Consider the following 12,415-nt stretch of genomic DNA (forward strand, 5'->3'; position numbering starts at 1 on the left):
CATTTATTCAGCATCTCATATTCACATGCCACAGCTGCTGTTTCCCACTGGAGCAGTTGAGTGTTAACCACCTTAGAAGTCACAGTACACCTGTGAGAAATGCCATTAAATTTGAATTTCATTGCCTTTCTCAGCTATTTATTAAAGTCCCTGACGTTCCTTGCCTGTAATGCAATAATCCAGAGGAATCTTCCACTTACATTGGCACAAATGTTACAATCCACATAGAAACCACTGTGTGTATGCAAATGAGCGCACCCTTGGACTGGAAAAAAGCAGGAGAGTGTATTTTATGGTGCTGATGTGTGTTTGCCAAGCGTGACGGGCACCTTCACTGAATCCCGCGACACATGAATCTCGCACCAAAATGCTGATGACACAGGGCCTCTGGTGCCAGCTGGCAGGGGCCCATAGTGACACAACCCCAGAGGGTCTGTTCATCTCTATATAGTGTTTCACCTGACGCTCACATGCACAATTTGCAAACAGTAACTTCGGACCAGCTGCAACTGCTAATATAAGCTTGTGCTGACATGAAAGAATACATTTGCCCACTCAGACTCATACACGTGTAAATACATGAGATACTACATGATAAGATGGAACTTTAGTAGAACCAAAGTAGAACTGTGTTGTGCATTTTAATACTCTTGCCAAGTTCAAGAGGCTGAACCCTCGGGTGTTTGGCAGAGAGAAATCAGTTATGATATCTTCTTGCTGACTCAGAGGGCTGAGGAGCAAACAGGACGGAATTAAACAGGCCTTCCCTGTCTATTGAGTGTAATATTTATGGCTCCCAGAGGATAATTTTTACTGATTTTGAAGACCTTCTCCATCTTGCAACAATGTCAGGTTGAAATAAACCTTAAACCTTAATTACTTGTCATCAGCAGATATAAAAATCTGATCTAAACTGAAAAAAGGTTTTAAAATTAGAGTAACAATTAATCACAAAGGCTTTCAACTTTATCTGTGACACAAGAAAGGAAGGCAGTATGTTGCTGGAATCAAGACTTTATCCACATATTTGGGGTACAGAACAATCTCCAAGAACTTGTAGTCCAAGTAGGTATACAGTCTCTCTCTCTCTCTCTCTCTCTCTCTCTCTCTCTCTCTCTCTCTCTCTCTCTCTCTCTCTCTCTCTCTCTATCTATCTATCTATCTCTCTCTCCCTCTCTCTCTCTCTCTCTCCCTCTCTCTCTCTCTCTCTCTCTAAAACACACTTTCTTTTTCTCACACACACACACACACACTGAGCTTTCTTTATCCCCAGTGCCCTACCAGCTGACATTCAATCAAGACTTCAATCAGTAAAACCAATTAACTCAGAGGTCTGTCTCACTAAAACAAAAAACTAAGCTATCCATCACTTCACCAGTCTGGTCTCTTTCACTCACACAGAATATACATGAATAAACACCGACAAACACCTACACAAAAGCACACATCAGTGTTGTCAGCGTCAGAGTGCTTTCCTTGCTCCTGGGTCAAGGCCATTAGTTTGGACCACCCTGCTGACTGGACGACCATGCAACCTTTCACTGAAAACAAATCCAGGAGGGGCCACTACGCAGAAACACCATCCTCACACACACACACACACACACTCAGTCAAACACTAACTACATAAAACGCACACGTTGCACACTTAAAAAAGTAAAAGCAAGCAAGAACTGCAACTCAGACTCAGGATCAGTACTGCAGATAATGAGAATTACTATTAAGTACTAAGATTTTTCACATCAGAAAGTCTTGCGGACATGTAGCAAAAGCAAAAGCTCTGAATATGATAGGACCGAAATAGACGCAAAAAAACATATTGTATATGCTAATAAAGTCCAACAAACAATAGTGTCATTACTACTCACAACAGAGGCCAGACTATTCAAGGGTTAACAGTATTGAAAAGAACAGAAACAGGTGTTTCTTATAGAGTATAGATCACAAAATATTGCAAAAGACAAAGAAAAACAAAAGATGGGTACATGAAATAAACCAAGCTACAACACAACTGGATGAGCATCATCGTTTGGTTTATGAACGCCTGGATAGCGCACAGTGTCAGCCATATTTCAAAGAAAAAGACTAACCCAACACCTTGTGCAACCATCTTAACATAAGTGTTTGATTTAACATGTAAATATTGCATTTATATGGTAGTGCATCACTGTCCATCCCCAAAATCAACCTCGTATACTATCTGTTCAATGTGGCACCTCAGCAGACACTTCTTTGCAGGGGGAGTTTCTTAAGTGTTGCTGCTAGGCTGCATCCAAAGTCATCGACCTTGTCTTGAAGGATCAAAAGCAACCTCATAACCTAGGACAGTTCACCATAACAATAATATTAATTATTTACCAAAATAAGCAAATTTATATATATATATATATATATATATATATATATATATATATATATATATATATATATATATATATATATATATATATACATATATATATATATATATATATATATATATGTGAATATATTTATATATGAATGCAAACTAATTTTGGGGCATTTACTCAAAAAAACTTCAGTTACTCTCACACCAATCCTTATTGTCAATGATTTACAGTAATAATAATGACGAATGCAGCAACGCATGAGTCAAACATTCACATATGATCAAGTGAATCCATCACGACATATATGATGTAAACACAACAAAGTCACTGTCAGAAAACAAGTCATGCTAGTGGCACTTTGAGCTAAAAGCTAAAAGTCTAATGTCAGCATGCTAACATGCTCAAAATGACGATGCTAACATTCTGATGTTACAGAGGATTAATGTGGGCACCTGTGCCAATCCATCAAATAGTTATTGACATATTCTTTACAACAATGACACAGATGGCATTCATGCACTTACTGTATATTACATGGAAGCCATAGTACACCACCCTACCGCTGGAAACACCAAGCAACAAGCAAAACATAAAGAAAAAAGACAAATGTCAGAATAACATTTTTTAAAAAACACATTTAACTTGATTTTCTACTTTCTATTACTGTACTTTTGAGTTGAGGGAGTTTGGCTTTATTACAAGTCAGCAATTTTAGCACAGTGTTGAGTCATGTGTGTTTTAATTAGAAACAGATCAATATTAGTGTTTATTAGTGTGTGTAAGTCTTGTATGAACTGTATTACATCAGTATGTTTGTACCTGCAGTGCCTTAACATGGCTGTGTGTGTGAATTTAAAATGCATCTACAATGCTGGTACAGTGTGTACGTCAGTATATTTGTACCGATAGAGTGTGTCCATGTTCAGCGTCTGTATCCAGCAGTGTGTGTTTGTGTGTATCCTTAGTTTTTCTCCTGACTCAGCTCTTTGAGTGATCCAGAGATCAAAGTACGGAGAGTTAGACGAACACTGCGGTGAAGTTTGAGCAGCTGATGAATAAACATGAGGAGGGACATTTATGCAACGCACACACACACACACACACACACACACATCCCTTTTAGAACAGCGGACAGAATGTAAACACCACTGCTGCACATGTGCTGCCTGCTGAATCTTAACATAGGTGCAGAGGGATGAACACACACACATGCACACACACATACACTGTTCAGGGTCAACATACATTAATCTAGAATATATCCACAGTCACAGTCAGTGCACATTTATACAGTTTTAATGAAAGGTCAAGGAAAGACCAAAAACATGGCACACACACTGTAGACATACTGTATAAAAGTAGTGTGTGTGTGTGTGTGTGTGTGTGTGTGTGTGTGTGTGTGTGTGTGTGTGTGTGTGTGTGTGTGTGTGCGTTTCATTAAGTGGAACTCAGCCCCTGCCTGTTTGTCTTTGTGCAGAAAGGGGCGACGGGGTAATCCTGCATTTATGAAAGACACACACACAATGTCCTCACACACCCTCACTGTCTGAAACCAACCCTGCATGAGCCGACATACACCAGCCAAGGTATATACACACACGCACACACACACACTGAGATGCACATGCACATACGCAAGTGCAAGAGAGAGCAAACACACATTTGAACCCTCCCCTCGCTCTTTCTCTGTCTCTCTGCTCCCCCAATAAGGAGCAGAAGCCGTTGGCAAACACTCCACTGATGGATAAAGTGTTATGGACTTCAGCAGCCAATAGCAGGTTAATCCCCAGACAGACCAAACAATAGGAGTATTAGGGTAGAAGGGGAGAGAAAAAAAGAGAGGGAAAAATCGAAGAAACAGAGCGATAGTATCAAAAATTCCCGCTCAAACCTGAAATCTGTAACTCTGTACATTTAAAATCAAGCAAACATGTCTGAACATCTATTGGTGCATTTGTTAAGTTGCTTGTTTTGTTTGAGACCAACCAGTTACCATAATATCTGTGAAGTATCAGTTCAACTCTGGTTTCAAATGCAGAGAAACTATCATTAACTGACCAGCCATCATGAACACATACATTTACTAAGATTATCAAAGTATAAATTACTAGGATTATAAAGTGAACAACATCCCAACACATCCAGGGGTCTCATTTCTGAATGTTGCGTAGTAACAAAAGAAGGTGTACGATGGACTGGATCTGGGCACATGCCCAGGGCCTCCCTGCCACTATGGGGCGCAGATAGAGGGGCCAAGAATATCAACTGCTTATATTAAACAATGTTTAACATATATTTTAAAAATATGTAAATAAAAAAACAATATTCATTATTTGTCATTTGTATTTCTCATTACACCTACTATAAGACACAATCCCATAGAAAGCAATGTTTCGGTGAGATATAGGGACTTGATTTTAGACATTTTCACTTGTTCCAGTGGCAGATCTTTACTTTCACCATGTTACACTATGCAAATGGCGCCCAATTCATGGTTACTGTCTACATTCAGCAATGTGTGTCGGGATTTTAAATCCCTGTGTCCAGATGCTCTCTAAGGAAAGCACTAATCTTACTGTATATGAAATATAAGATAATCTTGTTATTGGCATCACCATAAGATGAAAACCTTGACACCATTTTAAGTATCTACTAAACAAACACAGAACTAAAATTCATTTATGTTGTACTTCTTATATATGTTGCATAGTAAAAGACAAAATTATATTCATCATGTACTTAAAATGGTAAACATAAATGAACACACACATGCACACAGTATGAATCACTGAGCAGTGTAATGATAGGTGTGTCCAGGGCAGCATCCCTTTTGGTTTGACTAATGAAAGAGCATCCCATCTCTTATCAATGAATTATGCATCACACATATTACAAAACGCTCCACAGCATAGATTATTAATACACACACACACAGAGAGAGAGACAGAGACACACACACTGCATGCATGTGTAGACAGACATGCAGGCATGCTGACAAAAAATGCTGAAACAAACAAAAAGCTCATGAAAAAAACCTGCACAAATGGCAAAAAAAGCCCCCAAAAATGTGCTTAATGAAGGTTTTGATATATTAAATAAAACTGCAGCGTGCTGGAATTAAAAGTGTTCTGCATCTGCTCAGCCAGGCTAAAAGCATGTGGATTAACTCAAAGAGAATAAGCGACACTCTGCAGTGTAACTGACTGTATTTTGGATTGAAAATTGCGCAACAAAATTAGGCAACCAGGTTAATCCTGCAAGTCAAAGGCAACTACTGTTTCACTTATATGGTATTTTTTTCTGATCTAAATTGTTCAGGCTGTCACTGGATTCCAGCAATGCCTTCTGTATACAGGACCCGTTGTGCTGCTGAGAAATACCGTTGTTCATCACTACTGCATTCACTGTGGCAGTATGGCAGTATCCATCATGATGAGCATGATGACAAAACGGCATTATTTAACTGTACTTACAGTACGACAGAATTTAAAGGCTCTCAGCATTGTACAGCCAAGAGTATGTACACTGTGCATGATCTAAATCTCAGAGAGAGGAGAGGTCCCACCTCTTAACACTGTAAGAAACTATGTAAGAAAATTCAGTTATTAACATGTCAGCCATTGACAAGTAACTTACTGTAGAAGAACAGTGCTGTGTTTTTATTTACAGTCACAAGCATGTAATCGAAAAATAAAATACAGTAATCTCTGAGTACTGTATTTTGTGTTTATGGTAATAGTGTTTTAACTACAGTACAGCATTTTTTTTTTTTTTTTTACAGGTTTTCTGTTTATATTCTGATATTTAAGGGAATCTGCACCAGACAGTAAAATTATATATATTATAATCTCAAACTTTATACGTTTTTTTATATACATGTGAAAAGTTGAACAAAACACAGCAACAACCACCACAACTAATCAAAAACATAAACACTGCCAGAGCAAAATCCACTGAGCTGGTCATACTAATGTTCAGTAAGTTCTGTAGACTTTCTCTTTTTTTATTAAAATTAACAGTTTTTCTTAGGTTCTATTTTATAATGAGAAGAGAGCCAGAGTTACATTTTCTCTTATGTAACACAGAGACCTGTAGAAAAATGTTTGTTTTTAACCTGCGGTGAGTCCCAGCATGCTTTACAGATGTTCACTGGGCAAGAGCTTAAACGATGAGGCTGTCACCTGCTGACATAAGAATGATTTAAAAGGACAGAGAGAGAATACCTGAAATGATTTGTGTGTAAAGAGACAAGGTTATAAGTGCTTGGTCACATTTTACAGGGGGAGCCCCTTCTGCTTTTAACCCTTCTATTGAGGTTGGTAGATAAAGTCAACAAACAAACTAAGAACTGTGAGCCTGGTTTATTGAGTATAATATTCATGTGATTGGTGTTGAGTTTTTGCTGTGTGTTCTGAGAGGAGAAATTACAAAACTGTACTAAACATATTTTTTGTGCAGTTTTTAAAAAAAAAACATTCATTCAGTTGACATTGTCTAAGATCTGCAGAACCATAAACTATTGGTAAAATGTTGTCCTGCCCAAAATATCCTTCGAAGTATTATGTCTGCTAGTAATGTTGCAGGCTCTTAGAAGGAGAAAAGTAACCCATTTATGGACTAAATCTGTCTACAATCCCACCAAATGCTAGAAAACAAAATAACAACAACAAAGAGCTGCGAAAACAAAATAACAACAACAAAGAGCTGCGACATAAAAAAGCAAGCGTAAGTAAATACAGTTTCTAAATTTATCCGACAAAATGCCGGGCTAATGGATAATATTCAGTCTACAGGACTTCCTCAGGTAAAACTGTGCAGAATAGTCTTTAGAAAATTCCTTCAAACACTTGATAGATTAAAAAGAAATCCAGTCTGAAGAAGGAAAGCAGTCGACAAAGTGCATCGTGTGAGACGTTTAAAATTAACAATACAGTGCAGCTTCATCTGCACATCTGCAGGGAAGTATTTTTATGAGTGTTTGAGGACATGTTTATTAGCTTGCAGTAGTTCTAACAGATGGCCAGTGTGAGTTTAAGAAAGGACAAATACGTGTTGAGACACTGAAGCAGTGTACGTCAGACTTACAGAGCAGAGTAAACACATAACTATCTGTGTTATGTACCTGAAGTGAATGCTTTCTGTTGGTGCCCATAAAGAGATGTCGTAACACTGGGAGATGCTACAGTGTCAGAGAGGTTTATAGGTGTTTAAATTGTTTAGACAAGGTGACAGTTTTCTACGTCTGAAGATCTGACACCAACATCAGAGGGTCCGAACCAGCTGACTTTGCAGCTTCCCCGTCACTCAAACGTGAACAGACTCCCTGAACTCAGAGTTTAGTGTTATTTTCCTCAAGTTTCAGGTGTCGTGATATTTGAACTCGGCAGGGTCGTGTTAGGCTTCACTGAGATGAGCTTGAGTCTAAAAGAGTACATGGAAGTTTGAGTGACGTGACGAGGTGGCAACTTTTTTATTAAGAAGCTTGAAAGTGGAAAATAGTTGCTAGAAAACACAAGTTCATACATGATTCAGAGATGTAAAGAATTATCTTAGTTAGTGTGAGTTGTTGTATCTCTTGATGGCTGAGGTGATAACAGGCATGTTCGCAAAGTGAAATATTAATCATTTTTTATTTGCTTTTATATTTTTAAGGTTTGAACGATCCTTTCACTGCGGAGGGAGTCTCAATAACTGCAGGAGCCATGAAAAACACTCACGGCTGTTTTTCTGAATTCCTGTCATTCCTGAGTCCTGACATTGACTTTTTGGAGATGTGAACGTTATTGGCTGACAGCAGAATCATGGCAGTAGTCTAGTAGTCACAGGCCATATTTGTTATCAGAGGAGCTGACAGCTGGAGAGAGGAACTGCAATGCAACAGGCTGATGGATGATGGTCAGTGGACAGCTTCAAAAATGAGAAAGTGTTTAACTGCTCAAATCATCACATTTAATAAAGATTTGATACATTTTAATGTGACTTGGCACCTGAAATTAAACAGCCGTTAAAGCTTTGATTCATTGTCATTGCATAAAAAAATTCCTTTTCACTGAAGTTAATGTTAATACGATTGGGTTTGTCCCCGTTACCATTGCCATCATTGGTTTGAAAGAAACTTCTTCATGTTCTTTATGTAGCGACTTTACATTGGTTAGGGTTAGTAAAGATCATGTTTTGGCTTACCTGGTTCTGATGCTACAAAAATGGCTGCAAATTGTTCTGATATCTTAAAACTCTTCAGCGGTTTCCAGCTTGCAAATATTGAAACAGCATCTTGAACAGTGGTCTCTGGTTTGCCAGATCTGAAGTTAGAAAATAGCCTTATGGACTATTAGTAACAATATTTTCTGCTGAGCCAATGTGGCTCAAAAGCGACTGGGTAACATGAATACCTTACAAAAATGTCATCACAGAACACACTAAAGCTCATATTGTGCAGGCACTACTTTAAAGGACCTCTATAAAGTTGGGAAACAGATTAAAACATAATGCTCAATGGTCATTGGTGCAACAAAAACAAAGATATTGTGACTTTTAGTCCCTAGTATGAATCAGGATACAAAAACACTTGATCCTACAATTCCCACCATGCAATAGCATCTTTTATTAAACCCTCTCTGCGTGGTAAACAACAATGTCTTTCAAAGCTTTGACCCTTCAGTTTGTAAATAAATCTGCAGTCCTTGAAGTGAAGATAATTATCACGGAAATAATTGTTTTCTGAAACAGTTTAGTGAAGTGCCCCTTTAATTCTCCTATCAATAACTCTCTGAACTGTTCCTAACCTCTTCAATCTTCCATTCACCTCTTCATTTACACTAGATAAGGCCCTCATGAGCTCTCACCACCCATATCAGCGAATTCAGGTGAAGGAATGTTTCATATAAACAAAAATCTACCTTCGATTATCACATATTCTCTACAATACGTCACTTACGCTTGCTAGTAACAACAACAACAACAACAAACAACAGCAACAACACTGAGGTCGAGAGATATCACTGTATCACTGGGGCAAGAGGTCTGCAGCTGTCTTGTTCGTCTTTTGGTGTAAGTTGTTCCCGGATAAGAGAATCATGCTAAAAGCTTAAACTGTAAACGGGAGCCAAGAAATGTCTCCCCCCATTTTATCCTGCATGGCAGCACTACAAAAGTAGCTTAGCATGGGAATAGGGAGATAGATAAATGTGACAAAAGGAGGATGAAGGCGAGCCAAATGGATGGAGGGGGAGAGATGAAAGACGTGTGTGTGTGTGTGTGTGTGTGTGTGTGTGTGTGTGTGTGTGTGTGTGTGTGTGTGTGTGTGTGTGGAGTTCAGATGGCTCCCACACTTTAAAAAGAGCAGGGAGGGAAAATTCCCATGATCTGCTGGGTACTGTGGACTTAGCCAGTAGATAGTACAATAATTAATATTCCAGACATGATAATAAAGCATTAAAGTGCTTTATTTACTGCACATGCGATGGAAAGCAATAATGATTAATATATTAGCTGTTCAACATTGTTTATGAACAGTTCAGGTTAAATTTAAGGACTCACTACTGCAGAAATTCCCCATTTGAAGTCTTTTTTTGTCTATAATAAGCCAGTGTTTCCATCCATCTGCTTTTTGACTAATTCCAGTCATATTTCAAGGAAATCAGCAAAAGAAAATGAGAATTTATGCTCACTTATATCCACTACCATTAATATTTGAGCAGTATACTCCAGAATATTAGAATTCTGCATACAGGTGCTTTTACAACAGTGAAGAAGAGGGGACAAAAGAGCACGTGAAGGGGAGAGAGCCAATCAAACCTCAAACAGAGGAAAACAATATAGAAATCTGGACTTTATGTATGTTTATACCATAGTCTGGGTGAATACTCAATTCTGATTTGCTGCACAGTGTCCATTAATTCCTGATAATGGAGGCCGACTGAGTAGTTCCAGTGAAATTGTCTGTGACAGTAGCATCCTTCGGTGCCTCATCCTCTGATCACCACAGGATGGTGACTGCCCTCTGGACTTAATGATACCTTCTGTCATATAAGCGATCATCTCACATCCCAGTCACTATTCAACACGTTACTTCAGGCTGCAGCCGACAGTGCACATGGCCTATACTGTTGAGTAAAAAGCTTGACATTGATTTTGGGACGATGACACGGCTGGCTAGCTTACTAGTCTTGTTTGTCCATTTAGTGGAGTAGTGAACAATGTTTCCATGAATGTGGTGATGTGCCCTTTCTTCACCCCCTCCATGTGGTGCCCTTTATATTTTTTTGGCCCCTGCCCCGCACACATCTTGAGTCCGCCACTGCTAAAAAACCTTGTTTTCTTTAAACAAGGGAACAATTCTGGCCCTGCAGTGAATTATTCCATCCTGTTTCCAATATAAATCAATTTGTTTGAAGAAAAGCAGATCACATAGGGAGATTCAATTACACTTGATTATTCCAAATTTATGAAACTGGCTGATTCACACTGGAAACAGGTTAGCAGCTGTAACGGTCACTACACTGGAAGATTTTTTGATTATTATTTATAAAAGAACTTAAAATATATTACAGTTTTGCCATAAATGTCCATATCAGCTAACACACACCTCTAGAGAACCTGCAAGAAAACACAAAGCATTTACAGCATCCTCATCACCACCATCTCACTCCACCTCCCTCACTACATAGACAATATCTCCACCTGTTATAGATGACTAACCCAAAACCGTCATAGTCCCAGGCAGCTGCATTGTTAAACCATTTCTATCCAGAGACAAAACCACCAGTCTGCTGCGACTCATCAGCATTTAACAAAGCAAACGTCAGATTTACCAAAAAAAGAAAAGATAGTTGTAGTGAGAGAGACAGAGGGCCGGTGAATCAACGGATCAGAGAGAAAGAATGAGAAGGAAAAAAAAGTGAAAGGTCACAGCACACGTAGCGCTGACATAAAAGAACGTCCCGTCCTTTCCTGAACGGGGCCCTCGCTGTTCAAACAACTTTTAACAGTCAAAGGGTGAATCAAAAGGGAGATGGTAAAAATGCTGCTTCCCCTGTTAAGGCCTGTGTTCACAGGCTTGTGAATGAGCGCTGTGTACACACACAAATGCTGTTTCATGGTGAAAACAGGAAGACAAAGAAAATAACGAGGATGGAGGTTCAGAGGAGGGGGACAAAGGGAAAATGTAACGAGGAACGAGAAGCTAAAAGCCACGATTTAATGAATCGTGTGAGGTCAGACTGTAAAAGAATCCTTTTGCCGACTGCCTCTTTTCAAAAACACACACTCTACACACATGTAGAGATGTAACATCTTGGCACATGCCCACTATCCACAGGTGAAGGACATGGTTGGAGTCTTTGGATGAGAAGAGGGGAAGTTGCCATTACCAAGTGTGCAGATGTTGGAACTTTATGGTGGAGGATTTGATTTATTTACCTTGTAAAACCAGTTTTTACATTTGTCAAGCAGGAAATGGAAGTTTGAACAGCCATTTACAGCTTAAAGTGAGTCATACGCCCTCACAGCCCATCCAAACCCAATTTCAGCCCATTCCAGTCATTTTTTATTCTTTGGACTTTAAAGCACATGGAATTCCACCAGTACAGTACATTACTTTCTCAACCCTGTAACTTAAGGCCCATTTCCTCTAGCGAGTCAGCACACAGAGGAGTAAAGCTCAGTCAACGATTACAGCCAGGCCTTGTCTTCTGTGGGTTTAAGTCCTCAAGCACTAACAGGTGTGTCTAATATTAGACCTTAGCCAGGACCCATCACTTCTTACTCAAATTCAATACTATAATAAACACTATAATTATTCATATTAAAGGAGACATATGCTCATTTTCAGGTTCATAATTTCATGTTGGGTTACTTCTAGAATAGGTTTACATGCTTTAGTTCTCAAAAAACTCATACTGTCCAGTGCAGCAGCCCCAAATACCCAGTCTGCTCTGATTGGTCAGCTGTCACACGCCTGAGCCAACACTGCTTACAACAATAGAGCAGCTGTGTTAAAGTATTTTCTTATATGCCAAACTAGCCACTAGCTATATATTCCAGTGCATATGCTTTTTTCACAC

The sequence above is a fragment of the Pagrus major genome, chromosome 7 (genome assembly GCF_040436345.1).
Source record: "Pagrus major chromosome 7, Pma_NU_1.0".
In the NCBI taxonomy this organism is placed as follows: Eukaryota; Metazoa; Chordata; class Actinopteri; order Spariformes; family Sparidae; genus Pagrus; species Pagrus major.